Source organism: Vulpes lagopus, chromosome 10, assembly GCF_018345385.1.
Source record: "Vulpes lagopus strain Blue_001 chromosome 10, ASM1834538v1, whole genome shotgun sequence".
Taxonomy (NCBI): domain Eukaryota; kingdom Metazoa; phylum Chordata; class Mammalia; order Carnivora; family Canidae; genus Vulpes; species Vulpes lagopus.
The window spans coordinates 77,440,015-77,455,118 of NC_054833.1; the positions used below are offsets into that span (position 1 = coordinate 77,440,015).

The 15,104-nt window shown below is 42.5% G+C and overlaps 1 long non-coding RNA gene across 1 annotated transcript; it reads left to right on the plus strand.

Annotated features, from left to right (window-relative positions):
- Positions 1-5,896: 5,896 nt before the first annotated feature.
- Positions 5,897-8,809, plus strand: LOC121499509. The gene is made up of 3 exons (XR_005990151.1): positions 5,897-6,012; positions 8,082-8,157; positions 8,497-8,809. It is a non-coding gene; the product is annotated as an uncharacterized LOC121499509 (long non-coding RNA).
- Positions 8,810-15,104: the final 6,295 nt, after the last annotated feature.

The following is a 15,104-nucleotide window of genomic DNA, read 5'->3' on the forward strand; positions in this document are numbered from 1 at the left end:
TCCCAGGAGAGGGGCTTAGTGCCCCTCTGGCTGTTAGGGCTGCAAAACCAATGCTGAATGCTATTTTTGCTTTTTGCCTTTTTCTCCCCCTCATAAAAGTGAAAAATTCCTCTTCAGGTTTCTTTCAGTTAGCAGAAACAAGTACTAACGAAGGTCTTTCATGAAGGCAAGGTGGTGTAACACGAACTTTGGAAAAGCAAGGGATGCCTGTATTTCTAATTTACAGATAAGAAAACAGAGGCTCATAAGAATTAGCATGCCAGAGCTGATAAGATGCAGATCCAAGGTTTGAACTCAGGCTGGCCCGAGGCCAGAGCCTACACTCTTTCCACTCCACCACAATGACTGCCTCAACTAGGCCTCTAAAGCTATCGCTCCCTATTATGTAACCAAAAAAATAAAAAATAAATAAATAAAAGGCCTTTCTTTCTATGGTGGCAGTGGCGATGTCTTCCAGAAACTAAGATTTGTTCCCTTTATAAATGAGGGGTCAGTGCATTTTTTTTCCCCTGCTCATTAGAAAGGTCTGCTTCCTACCAGAATGAATAATGAGGTTGTAGCTGTCTGCATTCAGCCATAGGAAGACGCATAATTGTATTTCTTCCATGATGGAAGAACCAGCTGTGGCACTAATAAAAATGACTGCTTTTCAATTCTTTCAACAGAGTAAATAAAACTCTCTTGTGATGAACAGCAAATTGGTTTCCTGCAGAGTTGTCACATCTGAAAGGGTGCAATGAGGGGGCTGGGAGAGAAGGTGGGGTGAGAGCTTAGCCAGTGGTTCTACTCAAGCAGCATGCTTTCTCCAGGTATGCAATCCTAAGGTGCTCTAGGGAGGAGAGATATTTTTAACTCCTTTCAGGAAATTCCCAAGTCTGGCAAAATAATACACCAGTATCCTGGCAGATCCTGGTGGAAAGGGGGTCTCACTTATTAACAACAGCAGTCCATAAGCCTTCCAAGTTTGGGGCACCAATTCTTTTCCAATTTACGTATTCCACAGATATGTATTCGGTGCTGGCTAGTGGTTTATTCATTAATTGACTATTTATCGGGTGTCTACTATGTTCCGACACAGAGCTGTGCCTTGGGGAAGGGGCTCACAGTCTAACAGAGTGAGACACACGGTTTGTTACAATTCCTGCGGTAAGTTCTATAGACTGGACATAAAAGCTGGGAATTTTTATAGTCTTTTCATTGTTTTGACAAATAGGATAGAAAAGCTGTTTTGCCCATAGCTTTAAGCCAAAGAGCTACAAACCAAGTCTAATAAAAGAGTAAAGATAATGTAGTTGGAAACAATAACAGAGGGAGACAGACGTGATTCTGAAATTTGCAAAAGATTGGTGGATAAGACAGGATTCCCATAGGAAACAGGTGGATGTCCAAATTAGTAGAGTTTACTTACAAAGGAATCCTTTGTGTGCAAGGATGTGGGCAGGATGTAGGGGACCCCTGAGGCTGTGCAAGAACCCGGGAGTAGAAGAAGTGGTGCTGTTAGCACCCCAGATCCAAAAGAACAGGGAAGGACATTGGCTACAGGAACCTGGAAGGGAAGAGTTGTATGGGGAAGATCACCTTGAAAAGCGTAGTGATGGATAGCTGAGGATCATAGTCAGGATGACCACACAGAAGGTGTCAGAGAAATAAATTGCTAATCTCACTGTCCTCTGCCCCAAGATTTTTTCCATCTTGGGGTCAAGGAAGTCTTCCTGTAGTGGAGATAGTATCTGAGCTAGATCTTGACAGATGAATGGAAGTTTGCTAGTTGATGAAGCAAGGGGAAAAGTCTCTAGGCAGAAAAAATAGAGCAAAAGCAAGAAGGTGGGAGGTGTATGGAAAACAAATCCTGAGAGACCTTTTTGATAGGCTTAGAAGTTTGACTTTTGTAACCTGGGCACTGGTCAGCCATTGAATGATTTTTAAGCAGGTGAATCGCATGACCATATGTGCAATTATGAAAATCCTGTTGGCTGAAGCATGAGAGATGGGTGAGAGAGGGGTGCAGCTCGGAGAAGAGACAGGCTGGTGCAGTAAGTAGCAGATAAAGAGGGGAGCCACACTCTTGGAGATGGAGAGAAGGGAAGATTTTGAAATAGTTGAAAGAAGTAGAAATGGGGCAGCCCAGGTGGCCCAGCGGTTTAGTGCCACCTTCGGCCCGGGGTGTGACCCTGGAGACCTGGGATTAAGTCCCACGTCGGGCTCCCTGCATGGAGCCTGCTTCTCCCTCTGCCTGTGTCTCTGCCTCTCTCTGTGTGTGTCTCTCATGAATAAATAAATAAAATCTTAAAAAAAAAAAAAAGTAGAAATGATGGTTGATTGAATGGGAGAAGGGTGTGCAGGGGAGACAGGCAGCCAGGCTGATTCTCAGCATTCCAGCTAGGGTTTCAGTGGACCACACCATTGGCCAGGACTTGGAAAGGAAAGAGGTAGCATAGGTTTGAGTAACAAAACTGAGATGGCTTTGCTCTGAGGCAGACTGAGTTCCCCATGCCTGCAGGACCTCTAGGTGGAGATGCCCACTGTGACTTGGGTAAGACTCTCAAGTTCAGAGCTGGACTGAGAGAGAGGTACAGGACACTGAAGCCCACTGGAGGTTAGGACATGGTAGCACACAGGAAGAGCACGGACAGAGGTAGGGGACTCACTGGCTGGGCCACCTCCATGCCCTCATTGCAGGATGAAAATGGGAGAGCCTCCTTCGCTGGGTTGTTGTGAGCAGTTGACAGAAGAGACACATGTGAAAGTGCCTGGTGCATAGCAGATCCTAAAAATACTTGCAGAAATAGAGAATAGGTACAAAATGCTAAGAAACTTGGTTTTATGCTGTGTTCAGAAAAGAAACAGCAGCTGCTTTACAACAAACACCACAGTACTATCTCCCTGCCTATTTCCTTACACATCTGTCTCTTCTTGCTCCTTGGGCTGAAAGGGGATGGGAATTAGATCCCAGACTTGTCTGTGTTTCACATTCCCTTACATATTTGAAAAACAATTAGCACATAAAAGGTGTCCACTAAATATATAGATATGGCTAATTGATTGTCTGGTGGGGGGAAAAATGAGAAAAACCCCAAGCTGTAGATAGTCCCAATTACCCTAGTACTTCTCTAAAACTCACAAACCGCTCACTCTCTGGGTCCTGTCCGTCTCCCACCGGAGAGACATGATTAATGTCCTTTCCCTGTTTGAGAGTGGTGGTCCAAAGATTAATGAAGCCAGAATCCCTTGGAGATAACTTGAGTAAGAAATGGGCTGTATTGTTGTCTCACTTTAATTAATTTGAAAATTATCCTATATTGTTCAAATGGCAACTGACTCATCAAAAGTGGGTGTTTGGAAGTGATAGATGGAAAGTCTGAGGATTTTCTCATTAATTAATTTGGCTGTGAAAATAAGCACTGGTCCACAATCCCCAGTGAAATCAAAACAGACCAAGAGGTAACCAAAGAAATCGGGCTAGTGGGGAATGGTATAAGTTCTCCCCTCAGGCATAGACTCAGACTTTTAGCAGCTGAGTAATAATTTTATATAGGTGACATGTACTATGTGATTTTCTGTGTTTTCCCAACTTTCTACAATGGGTACATGGTATCTTACAATAAAAACTTAATTTTTAAAAAGTAAAATAAAAATATTTGTCATACATACATACATACCATATAGAATAAATACAGCATGTACAATTAGTACAATAATATAGAGTAAAGTAAATTCTATATTTTTCTCTTTATGTCTTGAGACTTTTTAATTAGTATTCCATAATATTATTTGCCCCCTTATTCCATTACTGCATGAACCAGGGGCCTTCACTTGTAAGCAACAGAAACTGCATCTGGCTAATTAATAGATGCCAGGAAGGAGTTTTTTGGAAAATACAAGAGAATTCAAAATTTCAAAAGGAAAGTGGGGAAATAGATTTAGAAAGACAGGAAGAGGAAGCGAGCTGCTCCAGGGGTTTTGCAGGAACTACACACCGGCTTGTCCAAGAGCCCCTGTGACGACCAGTGGCTCAAACCACTCACATGCTCGATTAGGAAGGGAAGTTCTGGACAACTCAGTGAGGGCCATGTTTCTGCCACACGAGGGGGGGGTAGGGCACCTTGCTAAGTGTCCTGGCCAGACTGTACCCAAAGGACGATTTACCCAAGCGAACTTTAATCCTAGCCCCATGGAGGTAGTATGGATGTTGGACAAACAAAAACAAAAACATGCCCATCCCATGAAGTAACTGTTTCCCCTTCACCCAGAGTCTTTTTAGGTATAATTTCCATACAAGCAATAATGTTCAAATCAGCCACTGATCCATTGCCGAACAGCTCTGACTGTTAGATAATTATTCCCTGAGTATGGATTCCACTTCTGTCTTCCTATATCAAAAGAGGGGTCAGACTGGCAGTTGGACTGGAAACAACTGGAACAGTTAGAAGATCAGTTGAGAAAGCTGGGGTGGGGAAGCTTGGCGGTGAGGAGCCGACTCAGGTGAATGAGCTGTCATCACCACATTTCCAAAGGGCTGTCTGCTGCGTAGCAAAAGAATGAGTTCTAAAACAATCAATAGAGGCTCCAGGGAGGTAAGAATTGTCTCAACAAGCTGTAGAATTAAAACGGCCCCACTCTGGAAAGTAGGAAGCCCCCATTTCAAGGGGTTAGCAATTAGGAATTCCAGCGTGGGGTGGGCTTGGGTTATTTGATCGCTAAAGGATTCTTTGAACCCTGATAGTCTATGGTCCTATGGTCCTTTGTTATTTGCAAACCTACTAAGTGTCGAGCTGAAGGGCTCCTTGACTTTCAGTTACTCAGTCACATGCATACCTCAGGGCTCAGCTTCTCCTTTTTACTTGGTTTGCCAGCAAACCTGTATTTGTGGAAGAGTTCGCCAGGCCACTACTTGCTCCTGCGAGAGGATGTTGGGATTTCCTCAGCCGAGCATGACAAGCAGAGACAGAGGAAAGGAACAAGAGATAGGTTCAGAGTAAGAACTCTAGAATTTAAACCTCAGCTTTGTCACTTACATACTTGGGACCTTAGGCAAGTCGATGGGCTTTGTAATTCTCATTTTATCCATATGTAAAGAGTGGATGATGAGAAGAGTAAAAGTAGTAATAACCTGCTTTACAGAGTTAATTTTTTTAAAAAATGTAACACGTGGCTTTTTTCGAGTCTTAATCGTGTGTTAGATTATTTACATGGATTATTTGTTTCATGCATTGACTCATCCTGCCAATAATCCCATGATGTGTAGATTCCATTATTCCCACTTCACAGATAAGAAAACTGAGGTTTAGAGAGTTTAAACCATTTGCCTAAAAGATGGAGCTAAAGGGGATCCCTGGGTGGCGCAACCGTTTGGCGCCTGCCTTTGGCCCAGGGCGCGATCCTGGAGACCCGGGATCGAATCCCACATCAGGCTCCCAGTGCATGGAGCCTGCTTCTTCCTCAGCCTGTGTCTCTGCCTCTCTCTCTCTCTCTCTGTGACTATCATAAATAAATTTAAAAAAAAAAATTAAAAGATGGAGCTAAAATTAAAATCAACAGATCTAACTCCTTCAGCTGAGTACTTTATAATGCCAGACCACTGCTGTCACATGGGTGAGCACATATCATACTGGACTTAATAGACAATCTGGAACATGATAGGGACTCAGTAAATATTAATTTTCTGCTCATCATCCTTCTGATTTAATCTCCTAAAAATTCTAGTTAAAATTCATCTTTAAATGTTGTGCCCCTATGCTGCCTCAATCCTCCACCTGGTCACAAAATGGATGCAGGAGCTTCAAGTGTCAAATCAAGATCCCACACAGCACCCTTCTTGTTCTTTTGCAGGAGCAAAGAAAAGCTTTTCCTAGAAAACTCCTCTCACATATTATCTAACAGATTTGTGTCCACAGTCTCATCCCTAAACCAAGCATTGGAAAACAAGGATGATTGAATAACACCAAGGCCAACCAGTCCTACCCCTGGAGCTGGTCCAAAATCAGCCTCTTCTTGGAGAGGAAAGGGATGCAGGTAGGTTACCAACTCTCTCCTCTACAGCCCTGTTATTCTGTTAAGAAAAAGAAGGCTCAGAGGGGTTTAATTAATCTATCCAAGGGCAAGGGTAGGGCTGGGAGGGAAGTGTATACCTAGGGTGGTTCTTTGGTAAGGAAGAGAGTTGGAGCTGTGGCAGGGTAAGGAAGGGATTTAGGACAGTGGTCCTGACCTGTGCTGCACCCTGGAGTGACACAGGCCACTTTAAACAGCACTGGCGACTGGATCCCAGCCCTAGGGATTCTGACTCGCTTGGTCTGGGAGGTGGTCTAGGTATCAAGATTTGTAAAAGCACCCCAGGACATTTTAATATGCAGCTAAGGTGACAGCCACTGATTTAGGAGAAGCACTTAGGAGGGCTAGAGGCCAAAGGTATAGAGTCTGCACTAAGTAACAGAGATACCGTCTCTCTTGTTTCTCCTCAATAATTGCTTCCATTTACTGAGGACTCCCCCCGTTTCAGGCATGGCTGCACCCTCAGTACTTGCCATCTAGTAGAAGGGCAGTAATTGAAGGGATCACAGACGCTTTACTCATAGAATGAATAATTTTCATGCAACCTCCACAAAGTAATAGTGCTTCCATTTTACAGATGAGGAAAAAAAGGCCCAGGCATTTTGAGAAACTAAGTCTTTTTAACTCTGCTCTCCAAGTCCTGTCCCATCTGCAGAAGAGATCAGGAGTCTGAGAAGCAAAACTGAGACTCTCCTCTCTCTTTCTGTTGTCTTCCACTTTGCATCTGACACTGTCTGGAACCTCCTTCTGGTCCCTTCCACCTGCTGGGGAGCACCAGCCTTCTGGGAGTCAAGGGCTGAAGCTTCCTCCCTAAGGCATGGGCAAGCATCAAGACCAATCTTCAGTTTTAAGAAACCCCATGGAAGCCTGATGTCTAACCTGGTCTTGACACCTCCTTGTGGTGTGAACTTGAGTACAGGCCTTCCGGTTTCTGGGCTTCATTTTCCTCATCTGTAGCATGAAGAGGTTGGACTAGAATCTGCAGGTCATAAACTCAAGTACTTTTGTGTCTGGATAGATGATGTAAACCCATGGGGCAGGCTGAATGGAGTTGAGGGAAGGAACAAAACTATGCCCTGTCCAAAAGGGTGGAATTTATTGAACTCCACTAATTGTCATCATGGTAACCTGTGGGCTCAGGGATATGAGAGTTTCTGATTCATTTTCAAAGAAATGCTAAGAAATCTTTATTTTTTTTTTGTTCAATCTCCTGCTTAAACTAATGTTCATCTAGTAATATAATAATAATAATAATAATAATAATAATAATAATAATAATAATACAGGGGGAGAAACGTGAATGTGGACCGAATGTAGCCCACAGGCTATTTCTTTGTGACCTGTGGGCTAAATGGGCTGTAAGGCTCTAATCACATTCTGTGATTTCTAAATGAGGGGGACTGACCCACACATTGGCATTTCCGCACTAATTGAAAATTAGGGAAGTTGACCCAAATGGCATCTTTCCTATTTTCATTCCTGGTACTTTGCTATGCATTTATTTCTGGGGTCCCAGATATATTGTACCCCCTCCAAAATCTGAGGATCTTATTTGAAAGATTCCCCTGCTTTATAGAGAAATAGTGCCCTCTGCTGGAAGAGTAGTGCAGAAAGCGGCCTTTGGGGCCGAGATCCTTTAACACTTGGAAAGAGTGGATTTGTTTGTTTTCACTTGAAATAGATTTCATGAAGAATAATAAATAAAATATAAACGCATATTTATGGATGGCTTGATGTATGTTAAGCATAAACTGGACTTTCATGTATCCATTTGGGAGTAATTACTCTTAATCTACGAAAAGGCCAGGATTCAAGAAAGGAAGAAAACATTTGTTACATCAAGTGACAGCAATCTGGAAAGCACAGACAAGGAGAGGAAATTGGAGTCTAGGTCTCCAGACTGCGTGCTGGAAAGTCAGAGCCTTTATAATAATGTATTGCAAATCTGTGGGTTTTAATAGTTATTTTCACTGCATCCTTTCAATAAATCCTCCCAATAACACTCCAAGGCAGGTATTATTTTCATTTGGCAGATAAGGAAAATGAAGCAAAGAGTCTGAGTGACCAGCTCAAGATTCCTTGGCAATGAAATGATGGAGACAAGCTTAGGTAAGTTGCTTAGCCTCCCTAAACCTCAGTCCCCTATTTGTAAGACATGGATGAAAATAGCAGCTATGTTTTCAACAAGGATGAAATACAAATACATGTGTGAGGCACTTAACACCACACCTGGCGCAGAGTGAGCCTGGTACCTAGCATTGGCTAGAACCACTGAAATGGTCAGAGTCCAGGTCTTTCAACTCCTGGTCCTATGCCTTTTCCACTATCTTACTTGGGTCTTTAATGGTCTAAATAGGGACCCCAGTGCTGCTGGAATTTATAACCATGGCCCAAAACCCTAAAAATATAGCCCAGTTTTTTTTTTAACATAAGTGGCTTTGTCTACAGGTATTAAGATCTTGAGCTGCATCATAAAGACAGATTATTCTAAATGAGGGAAGTTACAGTTCCTGGGACTATTGTGCAGATCGCTGACTCTACATTCAAGTAGGAGCACTGCCACGTTGGATGGTATCCAAAAAAAAGTGGTGTGGGATCCAAGAACCACATCAGAGAAGACTTGTTGAAGGAACTGCTGATATTTGGCCTGAAGAAGACAAGACTCATGGACCATATTCATTCATTCACTCATTCACTTGTTCATTCATTCTACATTTATTAAGTACTTGCTATATGTGACATGCTGCAGATACAGCCAGCAGCCAAACAGACAGAATTTCTGGTCTCATGAACCCAAATCCAGAGAGGATTCACATGGAGTAATAAAGGGTGTCATGCGAAGAATTAGCTTTCTGTTGAGTGAACCAGGACCAGGGCCAGAAGAGGAATATACCTAGGCAGAACTCTTTAGGTGCAGGTGAGGGGGCAGGGATGGCTGGCTCAAATGCATGAACCCCTTGTATTTAAATCTAGAAGGCTACTGGAAAGCTATGAGAGGGGATCCAAGAAGGGGCCAGGTTGGGCCAGGGCTTAGCAGCTTTAGTTCCCTTCAAACCAAGGCACTGTGGATGCACCAACATTGACCAGGCTGCTCTGGAAAGGCCCTCAGAAGTTGCCACTTAACTGGTGGGAGAGAAAAACAAGGACCTGAAGCTCCTTGGTCTTTGGTTTCCTTTCTTGAGCCTCCATGTTCTCGATGCTTCAGTGATACTATGGCCCTTTCTCTCCCCACCACCGAGAATTCTTTTCAACAGTGTCCCTCTGCAGAGCATAAGGGAATTAGCAGTAAAATATTTTAGAACAGGATTCAGATTTTTCAAAAGCCCATTATAAAAAAAATTCATTTCAATTGTAGCTGATTCTGAAGCAAAACAAGCAATAAGGCTGAGGAAACAAAAATCACCCAAAGATAATCGTGGCTAAGAATATTTCCTTCTATTTTGTCCTTGTTTAGGATTTTGTTTTATTTTTTAAGTACATATGATCACACCAAATCCTGCTTTTTCACTTAGGATTGTTCAAAACAAGTCTGTCGTGAAAATTATGATAAGCTCTTCATTACAATCATATATTGACTTATATAATTATATTATTATTATGTAACATTATATTAAGTAAATAGACTATAGTTTACTTATTCATTGGCCATTCCCAATCTTTGATACTATTCGGTACAACGTAGAAGACCATACATGATACCAGTGTTGGGGAATAAAGGAGGGAATGGTGTGCTGTGGGGAGGAAAGAGGTTAGCACTGAGTGGGGAGTGTATGGTCACTGATCAGAAAAAGAATAGAGCAAGTGACATAGACTTAAAGACCTGTAGATGTTTCCCGGTTAGACCAGTGAGGAAAGCACATTTTCAGTGACTGAGAGGTCCTCTGCTGGGGTCAATGCCAGGTTCCCACTACCAGGGACTAGCTGGGTGACCATGGAAAAGTAACTTCTCTGAGCCTCATTCTCCTACCTGTGTTTCAGTGTGGCTGAGAGAATTACTTCAAATTGGTAGAGAGGAGGATCAAATTGAGAAACATGTGCAAAGTCCTTCATGCCATGCCGGATTCTCAGCATGCTCCCAACACCGGCCAGCTGTGCCAGATTGTCTTTTGGCAACTCAGGGCCATTTTTGCCCTTCTAAGTTCTCCTTATAACATGGGGGTTGGAAGCCTAGCAACTATGTCTTATAAAATTCCTACTCCCAGAATGTGTTAGTTTACTAGGGCTGTCCAAACAGCCATAACAAAGTACCTCAGGCTGGGTGCTTTAAACAACAGAAATTTAGGGGCACCTGGGTGGCTCAGTGGTTGAGCATCTGCCTCTGCTTAGGGCATGATCCTGGGGTCCTGGGATCGAGTCCCACGTTGGGCTCCCCGCAGGCTCCTCTGCCTGTGTCTCTGCCTCTTTCTCTGTGTCTCTCATGAATAAATAAATAAAATCTTAAAAAAAAAAAAAAAAAGAACAACAGAAATTTATTTCCTCAAAGTCCTGGAAGCTGAAAGACTGAACTCAAGGTATCAGTAGAGTTGGCTTCTTCCAAGGCCTCTGTTCTTGGCTTGTGGATGGCCACCTTCTCCCTGTGTCTTCACATGGCCTTCCCTGTGTGTGTGTGTCCTAATGTCTTCTTATAAAAGGACACCAATCACATTGGATTAAATTAGCACCTGTGAGACCTCATTTTATGTTAATTATAATTCTTCTTTAAAGACCCTATCTCCAAATACAGCCACATTCTGAGGTAATGGAAGTTAGGACCTCAGCATGTGATTTGGATGGATTTTGGTGTCATAGCTTAGCCTGAAACATAGATTCTGAATTAGAGGCATAGCTGCAATATTTGAAAGTCAGAAAAGAAGCAAAGCCATTGTCTTAGTCTTTGGCAGGTGATAGACACAAGGTTTTTCTAGTGCCTGCAGCTTCTAGGCATCCTCTTGAAAATCACCCACTTTGCCGCTACAGAAAACCTAGATCGTTAGGGATATTTTCCTGCAATTCTTGTACTTCCTGCTGCCATGAACACTGGCAGTGGTTTTCCCAACCTTTTTCTCCCAGATCTTCTAACAGCTTTGCAAGCATCTAATTTCCGTGTAAAATGCTTTCCTGTTTGAGATACCTATGGTAGTTTTTGATTCTGACCGAACCCTGAAGTCTACAGTAGCTATTATTTTCAGTGGTGTGGGACAGTTGGTGAGTAGAGTTGCAAGAGACCCATTGTAGAAAACAGGTGGCAAGCCACAAATGAAAAGATCCTGGAAAAATCAAGGATAGGACACTTAGAATTTATCCTATGGTCTAAGACATTAAAGACTTTTCCTGCTAAAACATCCCTAATGGCAGAAAAGAATACAATTTTACTCTAATGGGTTCTGACAGCAGCTGCTACAAGAAAATTCTCTGAAGTGTTCTCAGGTCACCCAAACTTCTTGATCTACAATATATTCATTTGTTTTCATGTAAGGTAACATTTGTAATTATTAGCCATCAAGTAAAGTGAACATTCTAGAGTGATGCTGTTTATCCTACGATTTCAAGCACTGCCTGGACCGCATCACAAACCACAGTTTGAGAAGCAGAGCCCAAGGCAATATGGAAACACTGAATGGTTTTGAGAAACAAAGTAAAATGGCAATTGCTTTTCTGAATGATCTCTCGGCTGCTGTGCAGAAGGTGGAAGGAGACAAGCATGTATGCAGGGAGATCTACTAGAAGGCAATTGGAATAATCCAGGTAAAAAATGATGAGACATTGAGGTAAGACTCTGGCAGTGAGAAAGAAAGACAGGAGCCAATACAGGTGACTAAAAGAACTTGAGTGGTCATTTTCATCTCTGGGCTTCAGCAGAATAAACAGGTTGAATCAGCAGACCACCAAGATCCATCCCAGGCCAAAGATGTAAGTGTAGGTACAGAGGCATGGGGGAAGGGAGGTGCCAAAGGCTCACAGGGAAATCTCTTGGGTGGTACCACCTACCCCTGACACCTTGACTCTACCCCTTGGGGGCTGCTGAGAGGGGGCTGGCCAGGGCCAGGGGAGGCAGAGCCTATACTTTGGGCTAGTATTGTGATTTATTTCCTTTTATCTTTATATTATGTGCTTGCCTTTAATCTATCATAAATATTCATGGTTTATTTCACTCAAAGGCCAGCTTCATTCAAAAAAGACTTTTGCTGCTAGGTTGCCAATGAGACAAAATTCTGTACACTCATTTGTTTTAAAGAAGAAAATTCTAGATATAAGGAGCAGTGATATTTTGACAAAGGTTTCTAATAATTTCCAATTCTAATTCGATTCTAATTCTAATGTTACCTGTCATATAGGAGGCACTCAATACACATCTGTTGAATTACCAAATGAATGAATATACGGCAAGTGACACATGTCAGTGCATTCAAACACTTCTGATAGCAAGTATTCCCTTACATTATTTGTGTGACCTTACATTGTCTTGGCAGTTCAGCCCACAGTCCAGGGCCTTGTTCATACATGTGCTGTTCCCTCTGCTTATATGTCCCTTGCCTCTTAATCCATCTGGAAAAATGGAAAAATGTCTTTTTATTTGTCACTACTCAGCTTAATTGCCAGAGAAGAACATAGCTACATAAGATAAACACAGGCATTCAGAGTCATACGGAACTGGGTTCAAATCCAGACTCTCCTACATAGAGTGGGAGGGTATATCAAGAGTCTTTTCTCATAAACATTTGGTCTATTAGATGATAAGTAAAACAAAAAAGAAAAATTATTTCACCAAATCTAGCCATCGTTTTCCATGGCTATGAACCATTTTTCTGCAGGCAGTCCAAGCTGGTAATAGCACCAAGTTTCATGTTTAGCTTTGCTGAATGTCTCAAACTGCCACCCACATGGAAACATGTCATAGGTTGGATAGAAAATACATTTGATGGCACAAAATCTCAGCTATATGCAGGATTTACCAGAACTTTAACTCCATCCAATTTCTGGATTTTGTCTACGTCAAACATGTTTGGCAAGCTTGTGCATCACTGTGCTGGGGGAGTCCATATTTAGAGTAGACCAAAGCTGAGCAGCAAGACTCAGAAAAATTGAAAACTCTCATTATTCACATTCTGTTATTCAGAGATCAGTGAGGAGTTCATACCAAGACTGGCAAACCAGTTGAAAGGGTGGAACTTCCCATCATTCCACCAAACCTACACCTTCTCCTTGTGCGAGAGTCAATCTGGTTGATGCACCAAATATGGCTCATGGTGCATTTCACTCATTGTCAATCTCTTGGCCTTTGAGTTCACAGATGTGTTGAGCTGCCACCTTTACTCTCAAGCCTGTTTTCCAGAAGAAACCCTGAAATAGTTGAATTTTTTTTTGTCATGGCACATCTAAAGGACTAAATAAAATAAAATGTGCTTAACGGGCAGAAAGCTATGGGCACCTTGAAACAAACTTCAAAATGATACTAAACCTGCTTATATACAATTTGACTTTCACATTGCAAACTTAGCATCAATAAGATCATCCTGTACTACAAAACAACTTTTGAGATACACTAGATTTCGGTCCTTAGGCAAGCCTCCTAATCTTCCTTAGCTTCAGTTTCCTCATTATAAATTGTGAGTAATAATTCCTACTGTGAGACCTCAGTGGGGTATATTAACACACTTGGCACACAACAGATGCTCAATAAACAATGTCTATAATTAAGCATCCCAAAATTCTACCTTTTGTAGAGTATGCTTTCTTTTTTGGTACCGTGTATACAGAATGTCCTCACCTATAAAGTGGACAAATTGATACCAAATTCATAGAATTATTAGGGCTAAATTAGATAAGACACATAAAATTACAATCTCTTCATGATTCCCATTTGCATTATCCTAAAATCTAATGTGCTTCCATTAGAGTTCTAATCACTTTGTAAGTGTTCATTACATGTCTATGTTGTTCACACAGCTACACATTCTTTGAGTTTCCCATGTGTGTCTTGGAAGAGGATGGGTGAATAATACGTGTTGGGTACCTACCACAGGCCAGGCCTATATGGGGTGTTTTTGATACACTGTCTCCTTGGTTCTTTCCTCAGTCTCTGTAAGGAGATGTTGGATCCCACCACTAGGTGGGAATACTGATGTTATGAAGGTCAAGCCCCGAGACCAGGTGTGATGCCATGCTCTTCACATCTCTCTGCAGCCTGACTGAGACCAAAGCAGGCATTCAATAAATGTGGAATAATGTTCCTGTGAATGATGAGGCCCCTGCACCAAGGTTGAATGTTCACTAAGGCTCAGCACTTGAGAGCAAGTACTTGGGCCAAATTGCCTTGGTTCTTCCACTTTCCAGCTCTCTGACTCTTGACAGGTACTTAACCACTCTGTGCCTTAGTTTAAAACAATTGCAAAGTAGAAATCATAATAGTATCTATCTCCTCTTATTGTTTCTTTTGAGGATGAAACAAAATAGTTTATGTAGATTGTTTCATACAGTGCCTGGCATAGAGTAAGTGCTCTATAAATGTCTCCCTTAAATAATCAGTCTCAGAGCCCCTGAGTGGCACTGTTGGAGACACTCAAGAAGCTACGCCATGAGCTGTGGTAGGCCAGGGCCTCAGGAGCCTGCAGAAACTTGGATGCTGTTGCTGAGGGGAAGTGAGGCCCATTTCCAGCTGCAATGGCCTCACAGCTAACAAAGGGACAGTGTTCATTTCCTTCAAAAGTTGTTTTGCTCTCTTTCCAAGGCTTTAGGGCAACTGCTGCTTCAATAGGAAGCTCTCTGAAGCAGTGAGGCAATAGTCACTCATCCTAGGAGGTGATTCACACACCAGAGTGTGTGGTCCACAAATGGTGTGGGGGTGGTACCTCTTGGGGAGAGACTGACGTGCCCCTAAATGAGTTGTTTGTGATCACAGGCTGCTCACGAGCAGATATGGGAACAGATGAGCCAATTAAGTTCTTGTTGTATCCTCTCCACACTCCTTCAGGAGGGGGGCACATGTTGCTCGAAAAGATGCTTAACTTGGGCATGAGAAGTGTTCTTGCCTGCATCCCCCAGGCCTCTCCCAAATGAAGGCCAGTGGAGACAGAATG